The sequence below is a fragment of the Mobula birostris genome, chromosome 13, assembly GCF_030028105.1.
Source record: "Mobula birostris isolate sMobBir1 chromosome 13, sMobBir1.hap1, whole genome shotgun sequence".
In the NCBI taxonomy this organism is placed as follows: domain Eukaryota; kingdom Metazoa; phylum Chordata; class Chondrichthyes; order Myliobatiformes; family Myliobatidae; genus Mobula; species Mobula birostris.
This window is the reverse complement of record NC_092382.1, coordinates 67,384,716-67,396,776: the sequence shown is the minus strand read 5'-3', so window position 1 is coordinate 67,396,776 and position 12,061 is coordinate 67,384,716.

Sequence of the window (12,061 nt, the reverse complement as noted above, 5' to 3'; positions counted from 1 at the left end):
TGTAAGGACAGTTTAGAGCCCTGAATGGTAGTGAGGGAGGAGGTGTAGGGGAAGGTGTAGCACTTGCTCCGCTTGCGAGAGTACGCGCCAGGAGGGCGATCAATGGGGGGAGGGTCAAATGGACAAGAAGTCAGGTGGGGAGCGATCCCCGCGGAAAGCAGAAGGTGGCGGGGTGAGGTGTGAAGTGAAGTTACGCTTGGCGCTGGGATTCCGTTGGAGATGGCCATAAGAGGAGAGAGATGGAGAGATTAAACATGAAGAGCATCATGCCAATAACATCATCAATCATACATTTTTTGCAGATATATAAATAGTAAAAGACATGGGAGGGCAAACATTGCATTGCTGGAAAATAACCCTGAAGAGACAGTAACGGAGTTCAGGGAAATTGCGGACGAACTGAACAGTATTTCCGCAGTCTTTACTGTGGAAAACACGAACAGTATGCTGAGAGTCCGAGGGTGTCATGGGGCAGAAGTGAGTGCATTTTCTTTGACCAAGGAATAGCTGCTTGAGGAACTAATCCGTCTGAAGGTCGATCGGCCAACTTGAAATGACGGGAAGAGTTCTAAAAGTGGCGGCTAACGAGATTGTGGGTGCTTTAGTAATCACCTTTCAAGCCTTAATATATTCTGGCATGGCTGCAGACGACTGAGAATACCGAATGACACTTCACACTTTAGAAAGGGAGGGAAGTTATAGGTCAGTGAGCCTGCCTTCAGTGTTTGGGAAGATGTTGGAGTGCATTGTTAAAGATGCGGTTTCGGGATACTCGAAGACACATGACCAAGTAGGCCAAAGTCAGCATGGTTTCCTTCGGGGAATCGGACAAACCCGTTGGAATTATTTGAGGAAATAACAAGCAGGGTGGACAAATGAGAATCAGTGGATGTTGTGCACTTCGATTTTCAGAAGGCCAGGTCAAGATTCCGCACATGAATCTGCCCAGTGTATTACATGAACGATCCTAGCATAGGTAGAGTATTGGCTGATTGACAATCGGAAAAGTGGGGGAACAAAGCTATAACTTTCCGATTGGCTGCCAGTGACTAGTAGTGTCCACAGGGATTTTTGATACTTTTAAGTCCAAGTTGTGACGATTCCCTCCTAATCTATCTTCTCCACATCTGTAGTATCAGTATATGTATGAGTGCGTGTGTGTGTGTGTGTGTGTGTGTGTGTGCGTGTCTTTATGTGTGTATATGTGTCTATATATGTGACTGTGTGTGTAGAAGTACCTCTTGCATATCCTGTAATATAGATGCATGATATTTCCTACTCGTTCTGTGGAATTTGAAACGGTAAAGTGACGGACAAAACTGTTGTTGAATGTACCAGAGGAACAGTTAGGTGCTGAAACACTGTGGCGTTCAATTGTCTATAGGAATACGATGGGCTGATAAGGCCGCCTTTCACTACCCTGTGGGTTACGAGCACTGCCATCAACACGTTTCACTCTGGTTTAAACATTGTCATGACATTTGCTTTCATTTATAGATTCAACTCCTTAATCAGATGTTTTCATCCCCTGCTTAACATAAAATACCTCTGTACTTGGGGTTACCTCCGCAGTGTCCTGGTAGAAATAAATGCAAGACCGCCAGATAAGGTCACACATCCAATAAACTCAAATTAGAATCCATTGTCACCCAGACGGATAGACAGACAGAGAGACAGACAGACATACACACACACACACACACACACACACACACACACACACACAAACAAACACACATGAACAATCACAAGCACTTTCTCCATCTCTGACACGCACGCAGTTCTTCCATTTGTCTCTATCATTCGCTGTCTCCCTCCACTCCCTCTATCTTCCCCTCCTTCTCCCCTTCTCCCTCTCTCACACTCTCTCTCTCCCTCTGCTCCTCTCACTCTCACTCACTCCCCCCCCCATGTCTCTCTCTCTCTCTCTCTCTCTCCCCCCCCCACCTCTCTCGATATCTCGCCACTGTCCCTGTTCATGCCTTTCCCTTCTGTCACTGAGGAAATAAACAATATTTTAGGTTGTAGTCTGCATATCGATTAACTGGCAGGAAAAAAAAAACAAAACAAAACAAAACAAAACAGAAGTGACATTGAAACAGTCGCAGGACCATGTTGCAGAAACAAGAGCGGAATCAGAAACAAAAAACTGGGAGTCTTTTCTCTCATTTCTCTCATAATGTGCTGTACTATTCTGTGTTCTATGTTCTATATTTCTCCCAAAGGCATCGAGTAATAGCTCAGTCTACTGGAAAGGAGAGGATTCAGAATGCAAGCAAAAGACATCAAAGTTGCCGGTGAACGCAGCAGACCAGGCGGCATCTCTAGGAAGAGGAACAGTTGACGTTTCGGGCCGAGACCCTTCGTCAGAACTAACTGCTCGAAACGTCGACTGTACCTCTTCCTAGAGATGCTGCCTGGCCTGTTGCGTTCACCAGCAACTTTGAAGTGTGTTGCTTGAATTTCCAGCATCTGCAGAATTCCTCGTGTTTGCGGATTCAGGATGCAGTAGGTTTGAAAACGAAACTGAAGAGAGGGTTGATAGGAAATTCACATAAATTATGGATTAGTGATAGAGCAACAACAGTGCAGCGACAATCTACAAACGGGAGAAATTCAGTCGGATAATATGAGAGTGTGCAGTTCAGTCTGTACCTGTTTGTCGCGGGTATAGTGTGCAGAGAGCTGGTTCATTCTGTAACAACGGTCTCAGTGGGCTGTGAGAGTGTGGGGTTCCTTCTGTAAATATCAGTCCCTGGAGCAGCCTGAAAGTCAGGGTTTCGTTCTGCATCTGCCAGTCTGTGTTACAGTGTGAGAGTGTGGGTTTCATTCTGTACCTGTCAGTCTCTGTTACAGTGTCAGAGTGTGGGTTTAATTCTGTATCTGTCAGTCTCTGTTACAATGTGAGAGTGTGGGTTTCATTCTGTATCTGTGCGTCTCTGTTACAGTGTGAGAGTGTGGGTTTCATTCTGTATCTATCAGTCTCGGCTATAGTGTCAGTGTGCGGGTTTCATTCTGTACCTGTCAGTCTCTGTTACAGTGTGAGAGTGTGGGTTTCATTCTGTATGTGTCAGTCTCTGTTACAGTGTCAGAGTGTGGGTTTCATTCTGTATCTGTCAGTCTCTGTTACAGTGTCAGAGTATGGGTTTCATTCTGTATCTGTCAATCTCTGCTACAGTGTGAGAGTGTGGGTTTCATTCTGTATCTGTCAGACTCTGCTACAGTGTGAGAGTGTGGGCCTCATTCTGTATCTGTTAGTCTCTGCTACAGTGTGAGAGTGTGGGTTTCATTCTGTATCTATCAGTGTCTGCTACAGTGTGAGAGCGTGGGTTTCATTCTGTATCTGTCAGTCTCTGTTACAGTGTCAGAGTGTGGGGTTCATTCTGTATCTGTCAGTCTCTGGTACAGTGTGAGAGTGTGGGTTTCATTCTGTATCTGTGCGTCTCTGTTACAGTGTGAGAGTGTGGGTTTCATTCTGTATCTATCAGACTCAGCTATAGTGTCAGTGTGCGGGTTTCATTCTGTACTTGTCAGTCTCTGTTACAGTGTGAGAGTGTGGGTTTCATTCTGTATCTGTCAATCTCTGCTACAGTGTGAGAGTGCGGGTTTCATTCTGTAGCTGTCAGTCTCTGCTACAGTGTGAGAGCGTGGATTTCATGCTGTATCTGTCAGATTCCTTCGAGTGATAAGTGAGTCGTACCAGTCCAGTCGCTGTGTTCCTCTGATTCAGTTTGAGCGGGTGTGTCTTTATAGTGGATAGGGGAGAACCAGTGGATGTGGTATATTTGGATTTTCAAAAGGCTCTTGACAAGGTCCCACACAGGAGATTAGTGTGCACACTTAAAGTACACGGTATTGGGGGTAAGGTATTGGTCTGGGTGGAGAATTGGTTAGCAGACAGGAAACAAAGAGTGCGAATAAACGGGACCTTTTGAGAATGGCAGGCGGTGACACGAAGCTGGGTGGCAGTGTTAGCTGTGAGGAGGATGCTAAGAGGATGCAGGGTGACTTGGATAGGTTGGGCGAGTGGGCAAATTCATGGCAGATGCAATTTAATGTGGATAAATGTGAAGTTATCCACTTTGGTGGCAAAAATAGGAAAACAGATTATTATCTGAATGGTGGCCGATTAAGAAAAGGGGAGGTGCAACGAGACCTGGGTGTCATTATACACCAGTCATTGAAAGTGGGCATGCAGGTACAGCAGGCGGTGAAAAAGGCGAATGGTATGCTGGCATTTATAGCAAGAGGATTCGAGTACAGGAGCAGGGAGGTACTACTGCAGTTGTTCAAGGCCTTGGTGAGACCACTCCTGGAGTATTGTGTGCAGTTTTGGTCCCCTAATCTGAGGAAAGACCTCCTTGTCATAGAGGGAGTACAAAGAAGGTTCACCAGATTGATTCCTGGGATGGCAGGACTTTCATATGAAGAAAGACTGGATGAACTGGGCTTGTACTCGTTGGAATTTAGAAGATTGAGGGGGGGATCTGATTGAAACGTATAAAATCCTAAAGGGATTGGACAGGCTAGATGCAGGAAGATTGTTCCCGATGTTGGGGAAGTCCAGAACGAGGGGCCACAGTTTGATGATAGAGGGGAAGCCTCTTAGGACCGAGATTAGGAAAAACTTCTTCACACAGAGAATGGTGAATCTGTGGAATTCTGTGCCACAGGAAACAGTTGAGGCCAGTTCATTGGCTATATTTAAGAGGGAGTTAGATATGGCCCTTGTGGCTACGGGGGTCAGGGCGTATGGAGGGAAGGCTGGGACGGGGTTCTGAGTTGGATGATCAGCCATGATCATAATAAATGGCGGTGCAGGCTCGAAGGGCCGAATGGCCTACTCCTGCACCTGTTTTCTATGTTTCTATGTTTATCTCTATTTACCGCTGTTACTCAAATCTAGTAAATATTCTTAAAATAGATTCTGAATTATCTGAGCTATTTTTAGAACAAGGGACTTCTGCGCTGGGTTTATAAGACCATGAGACCATAAATTATAAGAGCAGACGTAGACCATTCAGCTCAACGAGTCTGCTCTGCCATTCAATCATGGGCTGATCCAATTCTTCCAGTCATCCCCACTTCCATGCTTTCACTCCATACACTCTGCTGCCGTGGCTAATCAAAAACCTATCTACATCTGTCAAAATAACCATATGACCATATAATAATTACAGCACGGATACAGGCCATCTCGGCCTTCCTCGTCCGTGCCGAGCGCATACTGTCACCCAATCCCACCGACCTGCACTCAACCCATAACCGTCCATCATGTTTTGTCCATATAGCTATCTAATTTAACTTTAAATGACAACATCGAACTTGCCTCAACTTCTTCTGCTGGAAGCTCGTTCCACACAGCTACCACTCTCTGAGTGCAGATGTTCCCCCTCATGTTTCCCTTAAACATTTGCTATTTAACTCTCAACTCATGTCCTCTTGATTGAAACTTTCCCACTCTCAATGGGAAAAGCCTATCCACGTCGACTCTATCTATCCCCCTCATAATTTTAAATACCTCTATCAAGTCTCCCCTCAACTTTCCACGCTCCAAAGTATAGAGACCCATCTTGTTCAATTTTCTCTGTAACTTAGGAGATGAAACCCAGGTAACACTCTGGTAAATATTCTCAGTACTCTCTCAATTCTGTTGACATATTTCCTGTAATTCAGTGACCAGAATACCCCATAATACACAATACTCCAAATTTGACGTTACCAATGCCTTGTACAATTTCAACATTACGTCCGACATCCTATACGCAATGCTCTGAGTTATAATGGCCAGCATACCAAAATCTTTCATCACCACCCTATCCACGTGAGATTCCACTTTCAGGGAATTATGCACCATTATTTCTAGATCCCTCTGTTCTATTGCATTCTTCAATGCCCTACCATTTACCATGTATATCCTATTTTGATTAGTCCTACCAAAATGTAGCACCTCACGTTTATCGGCGTTAAACTCCATCTGCGATCTTTCAGCCCGCTGTTCGAACTGGCCTAAATCTCTCTGCAAGCTTTGAAAACATACATCATTATCCACATCTCCACCTATCTTACTATCGCCTGCATACTTACAAATCCTATTTACAACCCATCATGCAGATAACTAATGTATATGACAAACAACACTGGACCCAGTACAGATCCCTGAGGCACACCACTAGTCACCGGCTTCCACTCTGATAACCAGCTATCCACCACTACACTCTGGCGTCTCCCATCCAGCCACAGCTGAATCCATTTTACTAATTTAATATTAACACTGTCACACTGGGAGGCATTGGGAACGGACCCAAATGCGAGACACAGACACTGAAGTACAAGGAAGAGGACTCGACTAGAGTAGGGACGTGACAGGATACAAACAAGGAGCAGGGACAAGAACGCAGACTTGGGCTAGGACATGGACTAGACAAGGAACCCGGACAAGGAACTAAGAAGTAGGAGTCTGGGCTAGGGAGAGCGGGACCAGGACTAGAAACCATGGACTAGGAGACAAGGCTTGGAATCCGAGCCAGAGACTGGACAAGGACCTAGAACTCCGGTCGTGCCTCGGGCTCGGACACCAGAACTAGGCAAGGACATGTCATGACTTCAGTACAGGACGTGGCTGGGGTCTAGAGGCCTGAACTTGGAGACAGGCTGGGATCTTGGGGTTTTGGCTCTTGTGGCTTGAGGCTGGAGGCTGCAGGCTGGGGTCTTGAGTCTTGGAATGCAGAGGCTGATAACTCGGAGGCTGGACCTCGGAGACAGACTGGGAACTGTACATCAACATAGAGCCGGGACTCAAATTAACTTCCACACCAAGGTGGGACAGGTCCCTCGGTCGGGTAACGGTAGAACGACCGGACTTACCCAACCGAGGCGAAGGCAAGACAAGACAGATCCCCCCGCGCAGGACAACGACAGAACGGCCTGACATACCCCACGGAGGCGAGGACAAGACAAGACAGATCCCCCCGCAGGGCAACGGCAGAACGGCCTGACATACCCCACGGAGGCGAGGACAAGAAGAGACAAACACCAACGAACGACAGACAGATCCATCTCTGCTTCGAGGTTGTTCCGAGTCGCAGTTACGACCAGCAACCTAGGTTGGCTATGGAAACAGCCAGATCCCTACCTAGTTCGGAGTGGCTGACGGCCACTCAGCTGACTCGGGAAACAGCCGAATCGATACGGCAAAGACGGCTTCGACTACCGACAGCAAGGCTCCATGAAGCGATGATTTTCTAACGCATCCTAAAGATGGCAAGTGGCCGCTCTGGCCTTCCACTGGTAGGTTGGTCCCAGGGAATCTTGACAAGACAAACCAGCCACCCACACACAACCACAAGGCTACTTATATTCCAAGCCACAAGATGGGAATCAGGTGCCTATGATTAACTCAACCAAAACAAGGGACAGCTGGAAGACCCGGAGTACTGAATCCAAGAACCGGACCGTGAACCGGAATGCAGACTTCACGGACCGGACGATGAGAAATGCCTAACAATTGAACCTTCCTAACTAACCTTCTGTGTGGAACATTGTCAAAGGCCTTACTGAAGTCCGTATAGACAACATCCTCTGCTTTACCCTTCACAACTTTCTTAGTAACATCTTCAATAAATTAAATAAGATTTGTCAAACATGAACTTCCACGCACAAATCCTTGTTGACTGTTCCTAATCTGATCCTGTCTATCCAGATAATTATATATACCATTTCTAAGAATACTTTCCATCAATTTACACACCACTGACGTCAAGCTCACCGGCCGATAATTGCTAGGTTTACTCTTAGAACCCTTTTTAAGCAATGGAACAACATAAGCAACACGCCAGTCCTGCAACACCATCCCCGTTTATAATGACATTTGAAATATTTCTGTCAGAGTCCCTGCTATTTCCACAGTAACTTCCCTTAAGGTCCGAGGGAATATCCTGTCAGGAAATACACCCAATAACTTGGCTCCACAGCAAATCCACAGATTTACCACCCTCTGACTAAAGTAGTTTATCCGCATCCTAGTTCTTACACCCTAAGGGGAGAAGGGGAGGCCGTGGCTGACAAAGGAAGAAATGGACAGTATAAAAATAAAAGAGAAGAAGTACAACATAGCAAAGACGAGTGGGAAGCCGGAGGATTGGGAAACTTTTAAAGAGCAACAGAAGGGAACTAAAAAGGTAATAAGCGGAGAAAAACTGAGGTACGAATGTAAACTAGCCAAGAATATAAAGGAGGATAATAAAAGCTTCTTTAGGTATGTGAAAAGGAAAAAAAAAAAAAACTTAAGACCAAAACTGGGCCCTTGAAGACAGAAATGCGTGAATTTATTATGGGGAACAAGGAAATGGCAGACGAGTTGAACAGGTACTTTGGATCTGTCTTCACTAGGGAAGACACAAACAATCTCCCAAATATAATAGTGGCCAAAGGACCTAGGGTAATGGATGAACTGAAGGAAATACATATTAGGCAGGAAATGATGTTGGATAGACTGTTGGGTCTGAAGTCTGATAAGTCCCCGGGACCTAATGGTCTGCATCCCAGGGTACTTAAGGAGGTGGCTTTAGAAATCGTGGACGCATTGGCAATCATTTTCCAATGTTCTATATATTCAGGATCAGTTCCTGTGGATTGGAGGGTGGTTAATGTTGTCCCTCTCTTCAAGAAGGGAGGAAGAGAGAAACAGGGAATTATAGATTGGTTAGCCTGACGTCGGTGCTGGGAAAGATGCTGGAGTGAATTATAAAAGATGAAATTACGACACATCTGGATAGTAGTAACAGGATCGGTCTGAGTCAGCATGGATTTACGAAGGGGAAATCGTACTTGACTAATCTTCTGGAATTTTTAGAGGAGGTAACCATGAAAATGGACGAGGGAGAGCCAGTGGATGTAGTGTACCTGGACTTTCAGAAAGCCTTTGAAAAGTCCCACATAGGAGATTAGTAGGCAAAATTGGGGCACATTGTATTAGGGGCAGAGTACTGACAGGGATTGAAAATTGGCTGGCTGCCAGAAAACAAAGAGTAGCAATTAACGGGTTCCTTTCGGAATGGCAGGCGGTGACCAGTCGGGTACTGCAGGGTTCAGTGTTGGGACCGCAGCTGTTTACAATATATATTAATGATTTAGATGAGGGGATTAAAAGTAACATTAGCAAATTTGCCGTTCACACAAAGCTGGGTGGTAGTGTGAAATGTGAGGAGGATGTTATGTGAATACAGGGTGACTTGGACAGGCTGGGTGAGTGGGCAGATGCATGGCAGATGCAGTTTAATGTGGATAAATGTGAGTTTATCCACTTTGGTGGTAAGAATAGGAAGGCAGATTATTATCTAAATGGAGTCAAGTTAGGAAAAGGGGAAGTACAACGAGATCTAGGTGTTCTTGTACATCAGTCACTGAAAGCAAGAATGTAAGTACAGCAGGCTGTGAAGAAAGTTAATGACATGCTGGCTTTCATAACAAGGGGAATTGAGTATAAGAGCAAAGAGGTCCTTCTGCAGCTGCACAGGACCCTGGTGAGACCACACCTGGAGTACTGTGTGCAGATTTGGTCTCCAAATTTGAGGAAGGATATTCTTGCTATTGAGGGAGTGCAGCGCAGGTTCACGAGGTTAATTCCCGGGATGGCGAGACAGTCATATGTTGAGAGATTGGAGCGACAGGGCTTGTATACTCAGGAATTTAGAAGGCCTAGAGGGGATCTTGTTGAAACATATAAGATTATTAAGGGATTGAACACGTTGGAGGCAGGAAGCATGTTCCCGCTGATGGGTGAGTCCAGAACCAGAGGCCACAGTTTAAGAATAAGGGGTAGGCCATTTAGAACGGAGATACGGAAAAACGTTCTCACCGAGAGAGTGGTGGATATATGGAATGCTCTGCCCCAGAAGGCTGTGGACGCCAAGTCTCTCTATGCTTTCAAGAAAGAGGTGGATAGAGCTCTTAAACGCAGCGGAATCAAAGATTGTGGGGATAAGTCAGGAACTGGATATTGATTGTGGATGATCGGCCATGATTACAGTAAATGGCCGTGCTTGCTCGAAGGGCCGACTGGCCTACTCCTGCACCAATTGTCTATTGCCTATTGTCTATTCTAAAAGGATGTCCTTCAATCCTGAAGGCGTGCCCTCTTGTCCTAGAATCCCCTACCATGGGGAATAACTTCGCTGTTTCCAATCTGTTCAGGCCTTTTAACATTCTGGAAGCTACTATGAGATTCCACCCCCGCCTCCCACTCGTTCTCCTGAACTTCAAGGAATACAGCCCAAGAGCTGACAGACTCTTCTCATACGGTAAATCTTTCATTCCTGGATTCATTGTCGCGAATCTTCTGTTAACCTTCTCCAATGTAAGTTTATCCTTTCAAAAATAACAGGCCCAATACTGCACACAATACTCCAAGTGTCGTCTCAACCGTGCTTTATAGAGCCTCAAAATCTCATCTCAACATCACACCTGCGCTGATGTTCTATCCCTCTAGAAATGAATGCTAGTGCTGCATTCGCCCTCTTCACAACCAACTCAACCTGGAGGTTAACGTTTAGGGTATCTTGCACAAGGGCTCTCAAGTCCCTTTGCATCTCTGCATTTTGAATTCCCTCCCCATCTAAATAATAATCTGTCCGTTTACTTCCTCCACCAAAATGCATCACCATACAGTTTCCAACATTGTATTTCACTTGCCACTTGTTTGCCCATTCCCGTAAACTATCTAAGTCTCTCTACAGGCTCTCTGTTTCCACAACACTATCCGCTCCTCCACCTATCTTTGCATTATCGGCAAATTTAGCCACAAATCGATTAATGCCATTCTCCAAATTGTTGACACATAAAGCAGCGGTCCCAACACCAACCCCTGTGGAGCATCACTGGTAACCGGCAGCCAGCCAGAATAAGATTCTTTTATTACCACTCCCTCTTTTCTGCCGACCAGCCAATGCTACACACACGCTAGTAGTTTTCCCTGTAATTCAATGGGCTCTTAACTTGCTAAGCAGCCTCATGTGCGGCATCTTGTCAAAGGCCTTCTGAAAATCCAAACACTCCTCGTCTGCTGCATCTTCTTTGTCTACCGTGCTTGCAATTTCCTCAAAGAATTGTAGTAGGTTTGGCAGGCAGGAATTTCCAATCAGGAAACCATGCTGCCTTTGTCCTCTCTTGACATGTGCCTCCAGGTATTTCGTAATCTCATCCCCAACAATCGATTCCAACAACTTCTCAATCACTGATGTCAGGCTAACAGGTCTATAGTTTCCATATGTCAAAATTGTGAGATGGACAGTGCACTTATGAATGATGACATTTTACGGAGCAGTACATTCTGGCAAACAGACTGTTCTATGACTTCATTCTACACCCTATTCGTTGCTCAACCTCATACAGCCAATTGAGCAGCGCCTCATCTGTAACATTCTATGGGTTGGCAACACAAATTCTTAAATGTTGAATAAAAATATACAAAATAAATAAATTAAATATTTAAATAAGTAAGTGCGTATTTAAATTCATAATTTACTCGAAATAAAACTCTCAGTATCAGCGCGTTTCTGTTCCAGCAGCGTTTGTATGAATACATTTCTCTCTCAGTAATTCTAAATTGCTCCCTTCACCGTGTATCTCTGCACTCTTATGTTTGCCGACTCTGTTATCCGTTCCACTATATGTGCACCAGAGTATCAATTTATTCGAGCGATGTCCCATTCATAAATAATATAATATTCATTGCGATTTTCTTCTGACAGCTTCAGGCTGGTCTGTAATATGCCTTGTATATTTTTCATGGAGTGTGATGGGACGGTGCGGAAGGAGCTACACTCTGTCTCTGACCCCGGGAGAATGCGCGATGGGACAGTGTAGAGGGAGTTTCACTGTGTTTGGACATCTGTGATATACCAACTAATGCTGTCGAGCCCCTGTCATGCTATCGCGATTGCATTACCGTGCTGGCCCTATGCCGGATCCTCGGAGGTATTATCGCCCGAGATTTTGACTCTGCTCTCCGTGTCCACAGCTGAGCCATCAGAGAGGGTTGCTGTTTTCTCCTGAATTCCTC